The sequence below is a fragment of the Nycticebus coucang genome, chromosome 13, assembly GCF_027406575.1.
Source record: "Nycticebus coucang isolate mNycCou1 chromosome 13, mNycCou1.pri, whole genome shotgun sequence".
NCBI lineage: Eukaryota > Metazoa > Chordata > Mammalia > Primates > Lorisidae > Nycticebus > Nycticebus coucang.
The window spans coordinates 71083284-71105357 of NC_069792.1; the positions used below are offsets into that span (position 1 = coordinate 71083284).

At 39.6% G+C, this 22074-nt stretch overlaps 1 protein-coding gene across 1 annotated transcript in view; it reads left to right on the top strand.

Annotated features, from left to right (window-relative positions):
- EMC2 (ER membrane protein complex subunit 2) overlaps positions 1-14784 on the top strand; it is a 115678-nt gene extending 100894 nt beyond the window's left edge. The window contains exon 12 of the mRNA XM_053558925.1: positions 13854-14784. The gene's annotated coding sequence lies outside the window, so the exon portion shown is untranslated. The remainder of the gene's footprint in view (positions 1-13853) is intronic.
- The last annotated feature ends 7290 nt before the right edge of the window (positions 14785-22074 follow it).

Consider the following 22074-nt stretch of genomic DNA (forward strand, 5'->3'; position numbering starts at 1 on the left):
CTGTCCTCTGCCTGGTACCAACCACAGGACACAATTGGCGGGTCCATTTGTCTTGGGTTAATACTATATAGTGAGGGAGTTTTTTGTAGGGTAAGAGATCTGAAATCAACTGTCAGAGAAGAGTCAGAAAACATGAAGGGCAGAGAGAAGAGAATAAGAAAGAAATGGTTAGTGCAAATACCAGGTATTGGCCCTGGTATGATGACCTGATGTTGATGTTAAAATACACCAGCCCTTAGTTTCGACTTTTGTAGGTCTTTACAGAATAAAAATTTCAAGTCCTACAATGGCCTCACTTTCATAGGCCTTATGTCTACTTGAAAACCACATTTCTTCCTACTGCAGATTAATAATTCAAAGATCACAGTTCGATATTTCTGGTTTCTGGAAGGTCTGTGGAATTCAAAGCAAATGAAAACTAGGATTTTTAGGGATACTCTTACCACCTTTCCAAGGTAAGGACACAAAGGAATCCTATTCATAGACAAATTCTTTAAAGATCTAGTTTTATGTGTAAATAAAACCTTTAATAAGTATTGTCCATTTTAAACTCTGAATGGGGTACTTAAAACCACAATTGGTTATCAGAATACAAGTAAAATGAATTTTAAAAATAAGCAAAACCTCCTAAGTGGTGCACGAAAATGATGTCATGGAAATCTGAAAACTCTCTTTAACAGTTTATGTTTACACAATGATGTCCTGCTGAAGTCTGATGAAAAAAAAAAAGAAGAAAAAAAAAACTCTTAGAGAAAATTGACTACTTGAACCTGGGCTGCCAAATGCATTTAACTCCTACAGTTTTGGCAGAATATCACATCATCTAACTGGCAGAGATAAACTCGAGGTGTAAGGGATATGAAATGCAGTTTGTATTCTTGACTCCCCAGATAGTTGATTGCAGAAAGTGATAAGTTAAAGCTTCTGAGGAAAAAGGTAAACTAATTCTGCAGCTGCCAGTGATGTATCCTGGCTGGACTAAAATCAAGGTATTTTCATTAGTCTGGGCAGCCTAAAATATATGGGGCTATTTTAATTTTTAAAATGTAATTTGCCCATTGGTAATATGTCAAGAACATTGCTTTTCGGATCTTGCAGTTGGCTATAATCTCAAAATGGCTTATTTTTTTTTCTCCATGATGAGAAAAAAATAACCATGAGCATAACTAATATGAAAATTAATAATGTCTGTCTAATGAATGAAAAATTACAAAGAATTGCCTCGTAAAAGAATTTCTGTATTTTCTTCATAATCATGGATTATGCACAAGAGGCAAAGTGCTGTGGGCTTCTCTGAGGATAAAAAGAGATTTGTTATATGAAAACACCGAAAGTTTTTTAGCCAATCTAATTATGGGTAGATAATTATTCAGGGTGAAAAAGACATCCTTTTATTACTACTGACTGTAAGAATATGTAATATTCATTTAGTCTGTGCCACATTTGCTGAATTTTGTCGTATAGATATCTTTAGGGGACATCTGGGGTGGTGGCCCCAAAGTCAGACTCTCCAGGTCCAGTCCTGGCTTCTCTGTTTACTTCAGGCATGTTGTCTGTTCTCTCTTATGGTGTGTTTACCTGATGTCTGTTGCATGGGTTTGTTGTGAGCATTAAATCATCTCGCGTAAAACATGCACCTCAGGTATCTGGCATTCAGGAAACACTCCACAAATGTTAGATATTACAATGACATAAAGAGCCTATGTAACAAGTCATTCAGTTAAAGCTTTTTCCATGACAAAATGTCTTCTTACGGAATTCTACCTTGAATATGATTAGTCCAGCAAGTTTAGGACTGCTGGCCTCTGATGTTTCAAAATCTGATATATAATCAATAGATTTTTACCACAATTTTAAAAAATTGTGTAAGTTATGTTTATAAAATTAAATTCTATTCAAACATTTACAGAAACTGAGAAATATGTCCATGGACTCTGGGGTTTCTTAAAAACTCAGTTTGAAAACCATGAATTATGTTGGAATCTCTTTCTCTTTCCCTATACGTGGCAGAGATTCATGTAAAAAGTTTAGTGCATTCATTTAGCTGCTTACTTCAGAATAAGGATATTTATGTTACTCTAGTGCAGCAGTTCTCAACCTGTAGGTCGTAACCCCTTTGTAACAATGAAATACATCACAGCATTAGGAAGGTTGAGAAGTACTGTGAGACCATTGTCTCAGAAGATTTAAAAGGAAAATATCTTTGAATTAACTTTGAATATTTTCAATAATTTTTCTGTTTTTATCATTGATTAGCATTTCAGCTGTATAGCTTTTTTTTTTTTTTAATACACCAAAGCGGTAGGGCAGAAAGCATAGTTTGAGTAAGAGTTCCATGTTCAAGTGTGAAAGTCATCAAGAAAGGAATGAGCATTGGCTTCCTCTGACAAACTCTTAGGACTGAAAACTAAAAAAGGATAGGTTGTTTTCCCTGCTCCATATCTTACAGCACTTGGTAATAATGGTGTCCATGCCTATTTTCTGAACGACTGAATTCAATTCACTTTTGCTTTTTCTCTCACTGATGTCACAGGATCCTCTTCTATTTATGCAGCAAGGTTCTGCTCAGTTCCTTTCCCTTAGAAAACTTGCCACAGTGTTAATCATTCTCTTTGTAGCCAACCTTTTGACTTCTCTGTGCCACATAGGAAAAAGAAGAATTGTCTTGGGCCATATTATAAGCACTAACAAAAGCTGATGAGCAGAGGAAAAAAAAAAAAGGTTCTTGCATATTTTGGTATCTGCCACCACCAGAGGTAACCAAAAAGTCCTCACATAATAATCTTAATTATACATCAGCCTGTTCAGAGAATCTTTTAAACTTGTCTAGCAGCCCCCAAGTTTGCAATCACTAATATAGAAAAGTGTACATTTCTGATAAAATGTCTAGGTTTTTTTAGTATTTTTATTATAAAAATAAAAGAAAAGTAGGCAACATAAAAATCCCACTAGTTGGGATTTTTGACATTGTGTTTGAGAAACTAATGCATCCATATCTGGTTCATTGGAAGTAGCTGCAGTTCTCAGTGAGAATTCAAGGTGCTTGCCAGATATTTTGGTTCTCATTTTACTCTTGATGTACTTCATTCTTGAAAAAAGTTGCTGGCAAATGTGGGTGCTGCCACAAAACGATGACATGAATTAGGCATGATTGTGAAGTGAGGGGTATTTGTCTCTAGAAGACAGGACCGAGAAGTCTAGTAAAGAGACATGATCACATTTTTCTTTAAGTTGGATGTCAGATTGCAGGTCTTTGCATTCCTTTGGAAAATTGGCAAGTAGCATATTTATGTCAACTGAAAATGGAGTTGCAAATGCACTGATATATTGATTATTTTCTCAGAAGTCTTGAAATCTGTTTTCAAATTCTTGTACCAAATTGAAAATCAAGTTTGCATATTTTTTGCTTTTCATAGGACTGTGTTTAGCCAAAGTGTTGAAATGTATAAAATTGTTTGCTTTAATATTAGCTCACAATAATTTGTGTGGAATGCTGTTTTGTTTTGAAACATTATATGATAAGTTGATTTTCACCCTGAAGAGGCATGTTTAACTCATTTAATAAGCTGTTAAATCCACGAAAAATGCTAATCCTGTAAGCCAGTTTCAAAATCAATTTCTGGTATATATTTGGTTTTTAATACCATAAACAACTTGATAACACAGTAAATTATAAAATATTTTCAATATTTGGTCTCAACCATTTTACTTCCGAAAAGTAAATGATGTCACCATAGTTAGCATCAGTACTTTTAAGGAATTCCTGGCATTGGCGATGACTCAATCCTTTGGCCCTTATGAAATTCAGTCTTGATGACAATTTGCAAGATCTTATCCATTTTTAAAGCTTTTGTGCATAAATTTTCTTGATGTACCATGCAATGATCTTCATCAAACCTGAGTTTGGGGTGGCAATTGTATTGTCTTCTATCAATTTTACAAGTTTCTCTCTTTTACCTACCATCACAAGAGCACCATCAGCTACTATATCAGATACGTTGATAATGGACAAGGAAAATTGCTTTAACATATTTTTTTATTGCTTCATATAAATCTCTGGATTTAGTTGTGTCTTTTAATGATACTAAAGAAGTTATTCTTCAGTGACATTATATTCATCATAAATACCTCTAATAAAAACAGGAAATTGAGCTGTATTTTGTAGGATTAGTGCTATCTGTCATTCATCACCAATGCCTAAAATTGAAAATTAGCAGTTTTTGGGCAGCGCCTGTGGCTCAGTGAGTAGGGTGCCAGCCCCATATGCCGAAGGTGGCGGGTTCAAACCCAGCCCCTGCCAAACTGCAACAACAAAAAAAATAGCCGGGTGTTGTGGCGGGCGCCTGTAGTCCCAGCTACTCGGGAGGCTGAGGCAAGAGAATAGCTTAAGCCCAGGAGCTGGAGGTTGCTGTGAGCTGTGTGATGCCACGGCACTCTACCAAGGGCCATAAAGTGAGACTCTGTCTCTACAAAAAAAAAAGAAAATTAGCAGTTTTACTCTCCAAATTTTTTTCAATAGATTTTCCAGTTTCTTCAGTTCCTTTTTTTTTTTTTTTTTAATTTTTTTATTAAATCATAACTGTATACAATGATATGATTATAGGGCATCATACACTCACTTTGTAAACCATTTGACACATTTTTATCACAGTGGTTAACATAGCCTTTCCGGCGTTATCTCAGTTACTGTGCCCAAACATTTACATTCTACATTTACCAAGTTTCGGAAATACCCCTGTAAGATGCACCACAGGTGTGATCCCACCGATCCCCCTCCCTCTACCCAACCCCCCTTCCCACTTCCCCCTATTGTTAAGTTGTAGCTGGGTTATAGCTTTCATGTGAGAGCCCCAAATTAGTTTCATAGTAGGGCTGTGTACATTGGGTATTTTTTCTTCCATTCTTGGGATACTTTACTAAGAAGAATACGTTCCAGCTCCATCCATGTAAACATGAAAGAGGTAAAGTCTCCATCTTTCTTTAAGGCTGCATAGTATTCCATGGTATACATATACCACAATTTATTAATCCATTCGTGGATCGATGGGCACTTGGGCTTTTTCCATGACTTAGCTATTATGAATTGGGCTGCAATAAACATTCTGGTACAAATATCTTTGTTATGTTGTGATTTTTGGTCTTCTGGGTATATGCCCAGCAGAGGAATTACAGGATTGAATGGCAGATCTATTTTTAGATCTCTGAGTGTTCTCCATATATCTTTCCAAAAGGAATGTATTAATTTGCATTCCCACCAGCAGTGCAGAAGTGTTCCCTTTTCTCCGCATCCACGCCAACATCTCTGGTCTTGAGATTTTGTGATATAGGCTAGTCTCATTGGAGTTAGATGATATCTCAAAGTAGTTTTGATTTGCATTTCTCTGATGATTAAAGATGATGAGCATTTTTTCATATGTCTGAAGGCCTTGCGCCTGTCTTCTTCAGAGAAGTTTCTCTTCAAATCCCTTGCCCAGCCTGCGATGAGATCCCTTGTTTTTTTCTTGCTGATGCGTTTGAGTTCTCTGTGGATTCTGGTTATTAAACCTTTGTCAGAGTTATACCCTGCAAATATCTTCTCCCATTCTGAGGGCTGTCTGCTTGCTCTGCTTACTGTGTTCTTAGCTGTGCAGAAGCTTTTTAGTTTGATCAAGTCCCAGTAGTGTATTTTTGAAGCTGCTTCAATTGCCCGGGGGGTTCTCCTCATGAAATGCTCACCCAGACCAATTTCTTCAAGGGTTTTCCCTGCATTCTCCTCTAGTATTTTTATAGTTTCATGTCTTAAGTTTAAATCTTTAATCCAATGAGAGTCTATCTTAGTTAATGGTGAAAGGTGTGGGTCCAATTTCACTCTTCTGCAGGTTGCCAGACAGTTCAGCCAGCACCATTTGTTAAATAGGGAATCTTTTCCCCACTGAATGTTTTTAATTGGCTTGTCAAAAATCAAATAGCGGTAACTAGCTGGATTCATCTCTTGGTTCTCTATTCTATTCCAGATATCTACTTCTCTGTTTTTGTGCCAATACCATGCTGTTTTGATCACTATCGATTTGTAGTAAAGTCTGAGGTCTGGTAGTGTGATTCCTCCTGTTTTGTTTTTATTTCTGAGTAATGTCTTGGCTATTCGAGGTTTTTTCTGATTCCATATAAAACGAAGTAATGTTTTTTCAAGATCTTTAAAATATGACAGTGGAGCTTTAATAGGGAGTGCGTTGAAATTATATATTGCTTTGGGTAGTATGGACATTTTGATAATGTTGATTCTTCCTAGCCATGAGCATGGTATGTTTTTCCATTTGTTAACATTTTCAGCTATTTCTTTTCTTAGAGTTTCATAGTTCTCTTTATAGAGATCTTTCACGTCTTTTGTTAGGTAAATTCCCAAATATTTCATCTTCTTTGGCACTACTGTGAATGGGATAGAGTCCTTAACTGTTTTTTCAATTTGACTGTTGTTGGTGTATATAAAGGCTACCGATTTATGAATGTTGATTTTGTAACCTGAGACGCTGCTGTATTCCTTGATCACTTCTAGGAGTTTTGTAGTAGAGTCCCTAGTGTTTTCCAGATACACAATCATATCATCTGCGAAGAGCGAGAGTTTCATTTCTTCTGACCCTATATGGATACCCTTGATCGCCTTTTCTTCCCTAATTGTGGTGACTAAAACTTCCATTACAATGTTGAAAAGCAATGGAGACAATGGGCAGCCTTGTCTGGTTCCTGATCTGAGTGGAAATGATTCCAATTTAACTCCATTCAGTATGATATTGGCTGTGGGTTTGCTGTAGATAGCCTCTATCAGTTTAAGAAAAGTCCCTTCTAGACCAATTTTCTTGAGTGTTCTGATCATGAAGGGATGCTGGATATTATCAAAAGCTTTTTCTGCATCAATTGAGAGAATCATATGGTCTTTGTTTTTTAATTTGTTTATGTGCTGAATTACATTTATAGATTTACGTATATTGAACCAGCCTTGAGACCCTGGGATAAAACCAACTTGGTCATGATGTATAATTTGTTTGATGTGTTGCTGGATTCTGTTTGTTAGGATCTTGTTGAATATTTTTGCATCTATATTCATTAGTGATATTGGTCTATAATTTTCTTTTCTTGTTGGGTCTTTTCCTGGTTTGGGGATCAGGGTGATATTTGCTTCATAGAACGTGTTGGGTAGTCTTCCTTCTTTTTCTACATTTTGGAACAGGTTGAGTAATATAGGTACTAATTCCTCTTTAAAGGTTTGGTAGAATTCTGACGTGAAACCATCTGGTCCCGGGCTTTTCTTTTTAGGGAGGTTTTGTATAGTTGATGCTATTTCTGAACTTGATATGGGTCTGTTCAACATTTCCACTTGATTCTGGTTAAGTCTTGGAAGGTGGCGTGCTTCCAAGTATCGGTCTATTTCCTTCAGATTTTCATATTTCTGAGAATAAAGTTTCTTGTAATATTCATTAAGGATTTTTTGGATTTCTGATGAGTCTGTGGTTATTTCATCTTTGTTGTTTCTGATTGATGATATTAGAGATTTTACTCTTTTTTTCCTGATTAGGTGGCCAGAGGTTTATCTATTTTATTGACCTTTTCAAAAAACCAGCTTTTTGATTTATTGATCTGTTGTATTATTCTTTTGTTTTCAATTTCATTTAATTCTGCTCTAATTTTGGTTATTTCTTTTCTTCTACTGGGTTTGGGGTTGGAATGTTCTTCCTTTTCCAGTTGCGTGAGATGTCCCATTAAGTTGTTAACTTCCTCTCTTTCCGTTCTCTTGAGGAAGGCTTGCAGTGCTATAAATTTCCCTCTTAGAACTGCCTTTGCAGTGTCCCAGAGGTTCTGATAGTTTGTGTCTTCATTGTCATTTTGTTCCAAAAAATTGGTGATTTCTTTCTTAATCTCATCTCTGACCCAGCTATCATTCAGCATAAGGTTATTTAACTTCCATGTTTTTGTATGGGTATGCAGATTCCTGTTGTTACTCAATTCAAGTTTTATTCCATGATGGTCCGAGAAGATGCATGGAATAATTTCTATTCCTTTAAATTTACTGAGGTTAGACTTGTGACCTAAAATGTGATCAATTTTGGAGTAAGTTCCGTGGGCTGATGAGAAGTATGTGTATTCAGTTTTGTTGGGATGAAATGTTCTGTAGATGTCTGCTAAATCTAAATATTGGATGGTTAGGTTTAAATCTAAGATTTCTTTGCTCAGCTTCTTTCTGGAGGATCGATCCAACACTGCCAAGGGAGTGTTGAAATCTCCAACGATTATGGAGCTGGAGGAAATCAAGTTACTCATGTCTGTTAGAGTTTCTCTTATAAATTGAGGTGCATTCTGGTTGGGTGCATAGATATTAATAATTGAGATCTCGTCATATTGAGTATTACCCTTAACAAATATGAAGTGACCATTCTTGTCCTTCCTTACTTTTGATGGTTTAAAGCCTACTGTATCTGCAAATAAAATTGCAACACCTGCTTTTTTCTGATTACCATTTGCCTGAAATATGGATGACCATCCTTTCACCCTGAGTCTGTATTTGTCTTTTAAGTTGAGATGTGACTCTTGTATGCAACAAATATCTGGCTTAAGTTTTTGTATCCAGTCAGCTAACCTATGTCTCTTTAGAGGACAGTTTAAGCCATTCACATTGATGGAGAGTATTGATAAGTATGGTGGAATTTTGGGTATCGAGTTTTTCAAAGGTCCAGTGGACATTTTTAATCCTTTCGCCAGTGTGGAAGTTGGAGTTTGATCCGAAGTTTCTGAGTGAGTTTACTTTTGTGGTATAGGATTGGGTTGGTCATTGTGGAGAATAGGTCTGAGAACATCCTGAAGAGCTGGTTTACTTATGGCAAATTTTTTCAACATATGAATGTCATTGAAGTATTTAATTTCTCCATCATAGATGAAACTCAGTTTAGCTGGATACAAGATCCTGGGTTGAAAGTTTTTTTGCTTTAGGAGATTAAAAGTTGATGACCAGCCTCTTCTTGCTTGAAAAGTTTCAGCAGAGAGATCTGCAGTTATTCTAATATTCTTACCTTTGTACGTTATAGTTTTCTTTCGCCGGGCTGCTTTGAGAATCTTCTCTTTCATGTTAACTTTAGTGAAGCTAATTATGATATGTCTGGGAGATGGCTTATTGGGGTTGAATCGTGCTGGGGTTCTGAAGCTGTCTGCTATCTGAATTTCAGATTCTCTAGGCATGTCTGGAAAATTTTCTTTCATAATTTCATGTAGAAGGGCCTCTGTGCCCTTGGCAGCCACTTCATCAGTCTCCGAAATTCCTATAACCCTTATGTTGTTTTTTTTCGAATTATCTGAGAGCTCTCTGAGTGAGTGATCCGTTTTTGCTCTCCATTTCTCTTCCTCTTTGAGAGATTGGGAGCGTTCAAAGACTTTATCTTCAATGTCAGAAATCCTTTCCTCTGCTTGCTCCATTCTGTTACTGAGGGATTCTACTGTATTTTTCATATCTTTGAGGGCTGTAAGTTCTTGTTTCAGTGTGTCTAAGTCTTTGGTGGTTTTGTCTTTAAATTCGTTAAATTCTTGAGACAGTTTTTGAATTTCTCCTCGAATTCCTAATTCCATTTTATTAATCTTGTCTGCAAACCAAATTCTGAATTCGACTTCTGACATCTCAGCCAGTTGTTTATGAATGGGATCTTCAATCACATCTGCCGTATCTTTTCTTGGGGGGGTTGATCTATTCTGGTTATTCATGTTACCAGAGTTTTTCCGCTGATTCCGCCCCATGGTTTACTCCCTTTGGTTTTTCCCCTGGGGTTTTATCGAGGGCCCGTACAGTGTTGTGGCCTGAGAAACTGTTGCCCTGTCTGGTGTGGTGGAGCAAAGTGGTTCTGTCTTGTTTTCAGCTGGTTTCTGTTCGATCCTATTGCAACTTCTACTCTGGCTTGAAGTCTCAGCTGTGTGGAAAAATCAGCAATTAAGTCACCCCGCCTGCCCACCTCTGGCCCCTTGGAAAAGGAGAATCAAACCTTCCTACAATCACACACCCAGGGCACCGCCTGAAAAGTCCTCAGTCTATTAGCCCAGTTCAAAAGGTCCGAATCAACTGTCTCAATCGGCACTTGTCTCGGGTGGAAGGGTTCAAGAGGTCTCTGGGAACTGGATCACAGGGGCCTGGTGACTCCTCTGACACAGCTCACCCCAGTGCAGCGTGGAGTCAGGAGGAGCCACCCAGCAAACAGAGCAGTCTGGGAAGGTTGACGTCTCCTTCCCCACTTTGCCCCTCCGTCGGACCCAGTCACTGGTATCTCTGCAGATGGCTAACCCAGTTGCCTGCAGTGAACAGACACTCCAGGGGTTTGCACCTGCCTGAATCGCAAGGAAGTCTGCCAGGCCCCCGCAGACTGCCGCTATCTAGCAGGAGGAGATGGGGCCTGACATCTTTGAGTGTTTGATGCAGGTGATGGGAAGGAGGTGTTCACTCAGGCTTAGCCCCGTCCCTGATGGATGCTGCTAACAGAACAGAACAGAACAGACAACTTTGTGAGGTTCTGTCTCTGTTCCTGTCGTCGCCTACAGGAGACGGGCTGTTTTGAGTTCAAACGTCTTTGCTGTTGGAGAATTGCCTCTGAACACCTCTCTGGGTCGGCCCTGCCCTGGAGGCTTCCGGGTTTGTGAGCCGTGTCACCGGTGGCCTCCTCTGGTTGCCCAGGGAGACATGGGGTGTGGCCTCAGAATATCCAGAAGTGAGCGTTCTGCCGTTAAAGAAAAAACGGCTGGTGATCTACCTCCAGGGAACTGCTGCTCTGGTGTGGGCACTCAGGCAACCCTTTTCTCCTCTGTCCCGCGCCCCAGAGTCAGCACTGAGCGGCCGCAGTTTGTGCTGGGTCCACACCCCTTAAGAGATCCCCCAAGAATCAGAACTCTTGGGAGATGGGCCCCCAGACCCCGATTGGGAGTGGGGCGGGGGGAAGCTAGAGTTTCATTCAGTTTTACGCAACACTACGGTCTGGGGAGGGCTCCTGCACTGCACCGCAGGGAAGTGCCGCCAAGGCTTGATTTCCCCTCAGCAGAGTGCCCTCTCCTCGCTCATGTGTCCCGGAGTCAGCGCTGACCTGACGCAGCTCAGGCACTGTGCACTCCCCTCGAGAAATCATCCAAGGATCCGAACTCCGGGGGGATAGGCCCTCAGACCCCGAGTGAGAGTAGGGGTTCTCAGCTCTCAGCGGGGAGGCCAGAGTCTGATTCAGTCTTGGGCTCCCTATGCCCGGGGAGGGTTGGTGCACTGCACCGCAGGGAAGTGCCGCCAAGGCTTGATTTCCCCTCAGCAGAGTGCCCTCTCCTCGCTCACGTATCCCAGAGTCGGCGCTGATCTGACGCAGCTCAGGCACTGTGCACTCCCCTCGAGAAATCACCCAAGGAGCCGAACTCCCGGGGGATAGGCCCTCAGACCCCGAGTGAGAGTAGGGGCTCTCAGCTCTCAGCGGGGAGGCCAGAGTCTGATTCAGTCTTGGGCCCCGTATGCCCGGGGAGGGTTGCTGCACTGCACCGCAGGGAAGTGCCGCGAGGCGTGACTCCCCCTCAGCCCGGTGCCCTCTCCTCACTCGGCGCGCCTCAGAGTCAATGCTGACCAGTCGCAACTCGGGGACTGTCCACTCCCCTTGAGAAATCACCCACGGATCCGAAGTCCTGGGGGACAGGCCTCCAGACCTCAGTGGGCGGGAGGGGAGCGCCGGGGATTCAGGGTTGCCGGCAAAGGATTCCCAAAGTTTTATTCAGCCCTATGTCCGGCAGGAGAACGCCACGGCACCCCAGTAGGGGAGGTAGGTCCAGTTTTTAGAAGATCTCTCCCGTGGAGTGTAGTGGGAGGGCCTTTAATTTCTGCCTGCTTGTTCAATTTTGGGGCTCTAGAGCCGGTCTCATGGGGGAGGGGGACTCCCGTCCGCTTGGTGGTGGATTTTGTACCTTTTGTTTGCGTCCTTCTGATCACAACTTGCCTCAGCGGTGTTGATGTGCGTTCTTCAGCCTTCTCTCTTGGTGAGGCTCAAGTCCACCAGGATACTTACTAAATTCCTATCCCTTAACTCTCCTTCTGGACGGGAGCCTTTGTTGAAAGCTGGCTTCAGTCCGCCATCTTGTCTCCCCCTTCCCCCTTCAGTTCCTTTTGGCTGTAGTCTGGGGAGACAGACTGATTTTGGATCTATCCCTTTTTTTTTCAGGGCATGTGCCATGGCTTCCATATATTACTCAATAAACTTACCATCAGTAAGTGGTTTTAATTTTGATGTTATTAAATACACTACCACATAACTAGCTTTTTCAATGGAATCCATCTGAGTGTAACTTAAAAAAAATTTTTTTATTGAGAAATCAGACTTTTTTTCAGCTCTCCTTTTTGTCCTTATGACACAATCTTTCATATGCATCAAATCTGGCATATAATGTCTTTTCAAATTATAGTCTTTGAAAACTTACACAAATTCCTTATAAATTATGCAGAATGCCTTACTATTTACCTCAACAAAAAAAAAGGTAGTCATCTTTCCATTTTCTACTGAACAATCTTCCTTCATCTGTAATTTATTTTTTGGGGGGGAGTTCTGTTTTCTTTTGAGTTGCTATAGAAGCCATGCTGGGATTAGACAAATAATAATAGATAAGGGACTATATTTACTTTTATTATGAAAATTAATTGATAGGAAAATACAGAGTAAGATTGGGAGCCTTCCACATCTCAGCTGCCATTGCAGGGTCAGGTGGAGGGCCGATTGTAAAATGCAAGTGGGCAATGTGTGTGGTGCCCCTAGGGTTACCTGGCTGGGCGTGGTGGCTCACACCTATAATCTTAGCACTCTGGGAGGCTGAGGCAGGAGGATCGGTTAAGATCAGGAGTTTGAGACCAGCCTGAGCAAAGTGAGACCCTGACTTTACAAAAAATAGAAAAATGAGCCAAAGTTTGGTGATACATACCTATAGCCCCAGCTATTAGGGAGGTTGAAACAGGAGAATAGTTTGAGGTCAGGAGTTTGAGGTTGCTGTGAATAAAGCTGAAGCAATGGCATTCTAGCCTGGAAGAGAGAACAAGACTCTCTCAAAATTTAAAAAAGCATGTCTACCTGACTTCTAAATAACATTAAATTCCTAACTTTGCAATGGTCAGTTGAAATATTATTGATAATTACTGACTAGCCAAGTCACTATGAGTACATGTAATGTCTTATGATATCAATTCAACTGTCCATGCTTGAGAAACACAGCAAACAGTACATCACTGTAAAACTGAAGTTATGCATGCATAAAATAGAGCTTATGTCTGTTTATTTTACATGACATTGCTACACCAAATTGCTGTCTACAAGGTTTACACTTGAGAATTGCATAATTTCCACCAAAAAAAAAAAATCACAAAAATATTTAATAATGGTAGGTTTATGATTTTGTGTTGGGCTGCATTCATGGCCATCCTGGACTACATGGCCACTGGGCCACAGGTTGCACACCCCTATTTATAGTTTCCATGGCCTCTTCTACAATGGTATGGCATCCTTTGTAATAGTCACATAGGTTCTTGTCTCTCCATCTAGGTGAGGGCAGGGATGCAGTACTTTCATTCCATTAAATTTGGCCATGCTTCATAAGCAGGTACAAGGCTCCTCAGAAGCCTGGGGTTTCCATTTCTGCCACTGTCACTAGGGAGTTATTTTCATCTTGGAATGAGTAGCAGAAATGCTACTTTACTTCATTAACTTTGACATATGGAGGACTTAGCTTGTGTTTATTAAAAGTTTTTCAATGTTGATCATAGGGTCATGCAAGAGAGGCTGTTTGGGCTCTGTTTTTCATAATCAACTAATTCTGTGCATCTTTCCACTGTATTCTTTTATTAGAATCACAACTATTATTCCGCTCACTGGAATTCAGTACAAGTTGGAAGAGTTCACATCTCACAGCAATCTACAATTCAGTAAATGTAATAATTGCACAACGAGAACTGTTCCCTCAACAGTGGGAGAAGAAAGAGACATAAAGGAGGCCAAGAAGACCACCCTGGTGCAGCACAAAAAGTTCACCCAAAGGGAGACTTTGAGCAATGCAGACAGAGTGTCCTGAGGTTTTTTCCTTATGAGTGAAACCCAGATTTTCCTGGAAGAGCCCCTCCTAAGGGTTTGGCCCCACGCAAGCTGCAAGGTCCCTACCCAATTCTATGAGAGGAACATAGGCTGGAAGATTCTCTTTGGACCTCATCTAGTGGCTTGCTCCCATCACCTATCCCACAAATGGTCTGCTTCCTGCTAATCCCTTCATTTCCAGATCTTGCAGACGGTGTTCCTTTGTGGGCAATTGAAAAAGTAGATAGAAGACGAAAGCAAAGTAGGAGTAATGACAGAGCTGTTATGTTCCAGCAGACACACAAAGCATTGGATTCCAAAGAGGATTCAGACTAAGCCTTAGTAATAAAGTATTTCCAAACGCTGTTACAAATATGTGAACAGCTGTTCTGGACCCCTTCTTGTGTAATAAAATCTCATTGTTACTTGGTCTTTACAAACTGAAGGCAAACTGCTTAGCTTACTACGAATATGAAATGGAAATTGTAGTTGGGTTTGCCTCTGGCTATCACAAGGATTGAGTCTGAATTTTGTATTATCCTCTCCCCAAATAGTTGCAAGAATTCTTCCTACTCCTCTAAAATAACATCATTTATTTAATTTTGAGATAAAAAATCCCTAGGATATTGTGTTTTTTACTAATATCATCCTGTGTGCAAAGCACTTTGATCTCTGTCTAGGGAACAAATGCTACCAAAAACAAATAAAACCCTACAAAAAAACACTTTGAGGCAAAATTCTGCTTTTTTTTTTTTGTGCCAAAGAACTCACTAGGGTTAAAAATCCTTAGTCTATTTGGAGTCGGATATTTCTTAGAGGAAGCAAAGTGCACTGCTGACAGCGAGCCAGCTGCTATGTGTTCAGAGCAGCACTCCCCACAAACTGATTATATCATCTCTGGTAACCACCCGCATTTATCAGAAGCTTATAGGAGAATGCTAACCAACACACCCCTGCGCAGTCTTTCCACAGACACCCTAATAGATTTTCATCGCCTGTTACTTCTTAGCAACCAAAGGGAGGAGAAAGGGAAAGAATTAAATGGTTACCCACTTGCAAATCCTCTGGAAGGATTTGCCGATTTCAGTAGGGTGGAGAAAAACGCACTCTATCCCTTTTCCCCGTATTTCTTTACTAGAATAGAAATACTGCCTGAGTGTTGCTTGCTTATGTATGCTTACAGTCTCTCCCTCTCTCTTACACACACAAACACGCACACACGTCAACTCTGAACCCACACACAATCACATAAAAGACCCCTTCAATAATATGCTTCCTGTAAACTGCATAAAGCAGAAACTTCTCCACTCAACCACATGAACTAGAGCTATGGAACGGCAGACGTGAAGTCATCAATAATTCCTTTTATATCTCCGTCTGCAGTCTGATTCCAATTTCATGCATTTTGTCATGAAATAGAGAGAATAGGAGCCACAGTTCCCTGGGACAGTTATTTTACAACTATGAGCACAGGCAAAGGCTAGGAATTGTGTCCTATTTTGTAGACTGTGACTCTGCAGTATTAATTGCCGAACAACAAAGAATTGGCTTCCATGGTGAGTCTCATGATTGAGATGTTGGATAGGTGAAGTTGCCACAAAGGTTAAATGTACCTTCTGTCTTTATGCCTCCCCATCTGTCTGTTTATAACCCTATTTTTCTATCTACTGACATCTCTCCAGTTCTAGAGTGGCAGTGCTTCTAATTTCTCTCCAGGTATACAAAATCCCAGTTATCATGGCTTTCATCTTCACGATATTCCTTCAAAGTATCCCTTCCCTTCTAATAATGCCACCATTATTTTAAGAGGACAGCCTGTAGGCTGAACTAATTCACACTTAGGTATGAATAATTAATATCCTTCTTATTACTCCCAGAATGTTTGCATTTTAAGAAGAGTCTTATTACCCCTCAAAATCAATAGTTGGAGACATTTCAGAAACCATGAAATGAACTAAACCAGGCAGTTTCCTGAAGTGTAAAGGTGGTGGGCAGCTGTTTTCTTTATTTCTGGAACAAGGCAAGGTGTGTGCTATTGAACAAGTCACCATGAAGGCAGGTATTGGAAAGCCACAAAGTGCAAGATGTCCTGGTTGACAGTGGGAAAGGAGGGTGTCCTTTGGGAAGAAACACCACAAATGGGTTAGATCTAAAATATCTTTAGAGATTTTCTAGGCCAACCTTCTCATTTTGTCATGGTCCACCAAAAAAGGAGGTGCCAAAGATGACTGACTTCAAATTTATAATTGCAACTTACTTGTACGGGGAAGTGATTTTATTCTTGTGTGTACTGCTCCATCGAATCTTTTGAGCAGGGCGGGGCACAGCATAGCAGGTGAAGACAGAAAGGGGGAGTATGAAAGGGATGGCCCCAGCTTCTTGCTTCCCACTCATGAGCAAGGCATTTTGTCTCTGAGCTTTGATTCCAAACCTGTTCTGATAAGATAGTAACAATGATACATGCTACACAGGGATAATGTAGAACTTGGGAAATGGCTAGGTTGGGAGGCTCTCTCAAATTTTAAATCCTTTATTTCTCAGTCCTTTCTCACCTCCTTTTAAGGCCATAGGGCACCTGGCACTTGAGATTCAGAGCACATTATGGACCTAGATAAACCTTATATAATCTTGATTTTTTCCATTTGAGATATTGTGTGTATGCATATGTACTTGTGGAGTAAAGGGAAGGAGAGTCCTGAGTTCCTGAGAGCCTGGCATTGTAACTGGACCCAGAAGTACAAGTTGGCAAATGACAGGTTCATTTTGCACGTGCCACCTCCAAAGACACATGCAGATTCTTCATCTGCATGGGTGCTTCACTGTGTGAACCCCGTAAAGGTCAGGACATCCCTGGAGTGCCTTCTGGGTTGGCTCAGTTCTGCTTATTTAGAGGTCATCAATACACCTCTCACAAAGGCTAAACAAAATAGTATTACTGTCTCTTATTTGGAGGCTTGCCATTCGTGCTGGCTTGAGAACTCTTAGTTGCTCAGGACTGCGTTGAATTCCTGAGCCTAACTCAAGTCTTTGCTTCCAGTTTCCTCATGCTCCTGGGTAAGCCAGCTGACTTCTTCCTAGCTCTCTCTGGCCAAAGCTGCTTTCCACCCACCTCCCTTTTTTATTCTCTGTGTATACATGTGTTTTCCAGAGGTTTAACCACAATTGCATAAGTATTTTTCCTATTATGAGCTGAAAGCTAACTGTAGGAAAATAAGATAATTCAGTGGACTGGATTTTCTTTTGGGGAGTAGAGAGGATTCGGGGGAGCTTCTGTGGGGTGGGGCAACATCCTCCTGGCAAAACATCATTTCCACTAGTGTGATTCCACTAACTAAAGCTACTGATAACTGAAGTTAGGAATAGATCCCCCATACTTGAGTTTTTGCCTAAAATATAGCACTACATATATTGTTATTCATCTAAAAAGCATGAATCTCAGAAGGTTTTCTCAGTCAGCTGAACTAAATCTCAGAAGGTTTTCTCAGGCAGAAAAGAAGTCCTTAATTTTAGAGTTGGCAAGATGGTTGCAGTGGCACAAAGGTGGTAGGAGGGTGTTTGGGGGCAGGTGTTGGTACACCCTAATGCTATACGCTGATTTTAAGTTTCTTACCAGTTCTTCTTTAGAGCTTCAGAAGTATTTATGCTTCTACAGATAGTTCCAGTAGATACTTAAAGTTTACACATTATTAGAACCCATTCTGTGGTTAAGAGCAGAACCTAGTATAAGGTCTGACAATTAAGTTTGTGAACTTGTCCTAGAAAGGGTATAGCATACCTCATTGCTGCCTATCACTATGATACCTTGGGGAGCTACACACTGAAACCAGTGACTAGTCAAGCAATTTTCAAAGCAATTTTAGATCTTTTTTTCTGGAATGACTATCAAAGCTCTTGTCGTATTACATTTGATGTCTTGATGCCATCAAAATGTCTTCCTTTCAATATTTCCTTTATCTTCAGGTAAAGAAAAAAGTTATTGGGGGACCAGATCAGGTGAGTAGGAAGGGTGTTCCAATACAGTTATTGGTTTACTGGCTACAAACTCCCTCACATTCAGTGCTGTGTGAGCTGGTGCATTGTCATGCTGCAAGAGCTGTGAGTTGTCCAAGATTTTCCTAACTGTTTCTCTACTGATGTTGGTCTGCTATGCTCCTCACAGTCAGCCAATGATTCTGATTTGCAATTTGATGAATTTGTGCAATGTTTTAATCACTATGAAATAATGACTTATTTAAAAGATAATGTTGACATATAAAATAACAATAACAAGAATAATGACAACTAATACTTCTTGAACACTTACTGTCTCTCAGCATTGCTCCAATTGTTTAAATAAATATTGACTTGATCTCAATATAACATATGAATGCTTTTATCAATAGCATCATTTCACAGATGACAATACTGAAGCACAGGCACAGAGAGATTGGACACGTGAGGATTCCTAAGCAGGATCTACATCTTACACAGTTTGGCCTCAGTGTCCATATGTATAAACAATATTCTAGAGAGCTATCTCATCTCAGATCTAGGCTCATACTAAACATAAAAATAAATTTATGTCCTCACTCTAAACCATGTACACATACACAAAATAACCTGTGGATGAATTTTCCCCACCCCCTTTTTAAGAAGCCCATGACATAATTCAACATTTCTGGTCACCAATATTTGGTGGTGGATGGTGATCTAAAAACTTTAAATTTTTTGAAATCTTCTATTGATATCTGGATATTCAGCTTTAATTTTAGTTTTTCTATTTCCTCAAATTTGCTTTACTAAGAATTGTTAACTATTACATTATAAGAAGAAAGTAAATAAGTAATGAACCATGCCTGATCTACATTAAAATAGAACCTGCCACCTGGAAGCATTGTATACTTTGGGGGGAAGATAAGAAGAACTGTTGAAAAGAGTAATTTTTGACATCTATTGAGGTGAACAACCATGGAAATTCTTGGTGTGTGTTAGCTAAATGTCAGGATGTTTCCTGAATTCTGGCAGGAAGCAAAAGAGTATGTCATGTCTAATGACACAGAGTCTAAAAATAAAGGTGTGTACCTAGAAATTCATAAATCCATCTCTACCTGTCTGCCAGTTGGATTAAAATGTATAAATAATCATATGGACTCAAGATGTCAACATTGAAGTAAATAAGGCTTCACTGAATAAAAAATTCTAAAAGGTATATTTTACTTATGTTTATGTTACGTTATATATTAAAAACGTCTCTCTGACAAAGCTTAACTTTCTGGAACTTTAACATTCCCCCATCTCTTTCCAATTCATCATCTGTTGACTTTCACACAGCATATAACCTCCCTCCAGCTCAAGGACAAGGCTGAAGTTTACATAAACAGAGTGCAGACAGGGAATTCACCTATTCCTTGAGTTGCTCACAAAAATTTATGTGAGTCTAAGGACATAAACTACCATAATTATCATTAAACTCTCTTATCCTCTCTAATATCTGTTATCCCTAAACTTGTGGGAGCCTCATCCTCATCTTTATCTGTCACAAACAGCTGTCCTTTGTGCAATTCTGTCCTGAGCAATATGAAATCATGCAAGTCTTGCTCCTCACACATCATATGTGTATCTTCTCTCCCATAACCAGCAGACCCAAGGAATGGAACATTTCTTCTATGATGATTACTTTCCTCAACAATCCACTACACCGGCTCTTTCCCTGGACCAAACTAGAGGACTTTGAAGTGTAGGAACTAAATGGGCAAAGAAGGTGTGCAAGGTGGGAGCTACGGCTCTTTGTATGTTAGTTATGTGGACATGTATATGCTAATGCATTCTCCTCAGTTCATTAAAGAGCTGACATTTCTGCCACCCTCTTTCATAGATAAAAATTGGCAAAGAAGAGGCAGTAAAAGACATTTTTTAAAAGAAACCTAAATGTTTCTACTTGCCATTTGAAAAGAGGTGTTCTTTCATTTTTTTAAGAAATTGACTTCCTAGAAAATATTAGGAATATTTAGGCCTACACCACAGCCAATTTTGAGATCTTATATATCTACTTTTTGATCTCTATATCCTATCTGAAAATCGTACTAGGAAATAAGAGGCTGGAAACTCACCTAGCCGGAAGAAAATATCTCTCCCCAACCTTTACTCACTTCATATTTTTATTTGTGGAGGATTTTCATATTTTTGAATAATTTTTAAAAATGTTTTATTTTTTTGTTAATCTTTTTATCACCTTGTCTTTGTTAGGCAAGATTTCCATGTTTCTTAATTTTAATGAATTTCAATAAAACTGTAGGAAAAATGTAAAATTCCTTGGATTTCTTTCTTTTTTTTAAATTATAACTTTTATTTTAAAATCTAAGTTCACAGCTCAGACGATGTTTAAAATGAACGGATAAGGCCAAGAACGTAAGTGACAAGATAGGTGAGGGAAGCGGGGTGGCTATAAGGTAATCAGTGGGGAAGCCTCTGGAAAACTGGAGTGCAGTGGCCTCATTTTAGGGGAGAGGGGGAACAACCACTCAACTCCAGCCAATTGGAACCACATGAGACTTCTGGCCTACGCAGTCACATTTTTTAATGTACCAAGCAAAGCTGGGAACCCAGAGATTCATGTAGTAAAGTGGTAAATAAATCAATATAATTTTTAAACATGCAAAAAAAAAAGAAGGTGCAGGTTCTAGATGGAGCCTACAGGATGTCACTTTTACACTGAGCAGTTTTGGGTATTTAGACAGACGTATTTATATCTAGGCAATAACAGGCACTGGTTTATAATTAAACCATTTAAAATGCAGGGCAGAAGCACCACAGCATAACCTTTTAACTGATTAATCTGCCTGACTTCTTACTCTACTTGTGCCCATTCTCAACAGCTGAGACAGTATCGTTTTGAAAACTCAAATTTTATCAAGTCACTCCCATTTATAGCCTTGCAACAGCCTCCTGTTACTACAGGAAAAAAGTCCACATCTTTTTTTTTTTCATTATATACCATTAATAATTAGAGAATTAAAGTTAACATGACAACACAAAATATGAAATGCATAGAAATATACATAGAAATAATTCTTCAGAAATATTTCTACATGGAAAACTTCAAATTATTGAACATATAAAAAGATACATGTCTGTATATATTGCAAAATTGTTATTAATGTTTTCTTTTGTTTGTTTTCCTTATTTAGGTATTCCTTCTGTTGTAACTCAGGTTATTGTCTCAGATTATTGTCAATACGCCACATAGCAAATTCAGTTTGCTCTAGGGGGTTAGAAGGATTGTAGTAAACAGCTGGCCCACTGTGGGGCACACATATCTGATATTGGGTTTTATTACATATGTAAGTACCTTCAGGCTTTCTTGTCTATTCATCATAAAAGTAAACCAATAACACAATTTTGACAGTTTGTCTAGTCTGGGTTACCTTTTGAATATATTTTTCACAACCTTTAGCATGTCTTATACCTAAGATTAAAGAAGCAAGGTGAAAAAGTCCAAAGCAAAGAATCTGTAATCAGTCCCACGCTGCTGCTGCTCATCTTTAAGCTTCTTCTGTGCATAGACAAGTCAGCTCCTGGTATGTGACTGGGGCAGGGCTGTAGTCTGTTTTTTCAGGGTAAGATGGTGGGGATGCTCTGAAAGTCATTGGACTATCCACTCCCCATCGCTGGCTGGTTTCACACGTGAGTGATGTATCCAGGCAGGAATGCCAATCATCTTCACTGCTGTTGGTGTGGACAGGATCACCAAGTAGGAGACTTTTCACCATGGTTTCAGTGGGTTCAGGCTCCAATCTTTAATCTACACATGGTTACCTGGAGAGTAGGAGGGACAGAGGGTGATAAACTAACAGGCTACCTATCATTCACCCGTTCTGAAATCTTTTTTTCATTATTTTTCCCAGTGACATTAGTTGGTTTGTAAGTTAGTAAGTTTTGTTTCTTCCAGTTCTCTCAGGGTCCCTGGTAAATTTCTGAAAATGGGAGGGGTCCTGTGACATAATATTTTATGGGGTGAGTA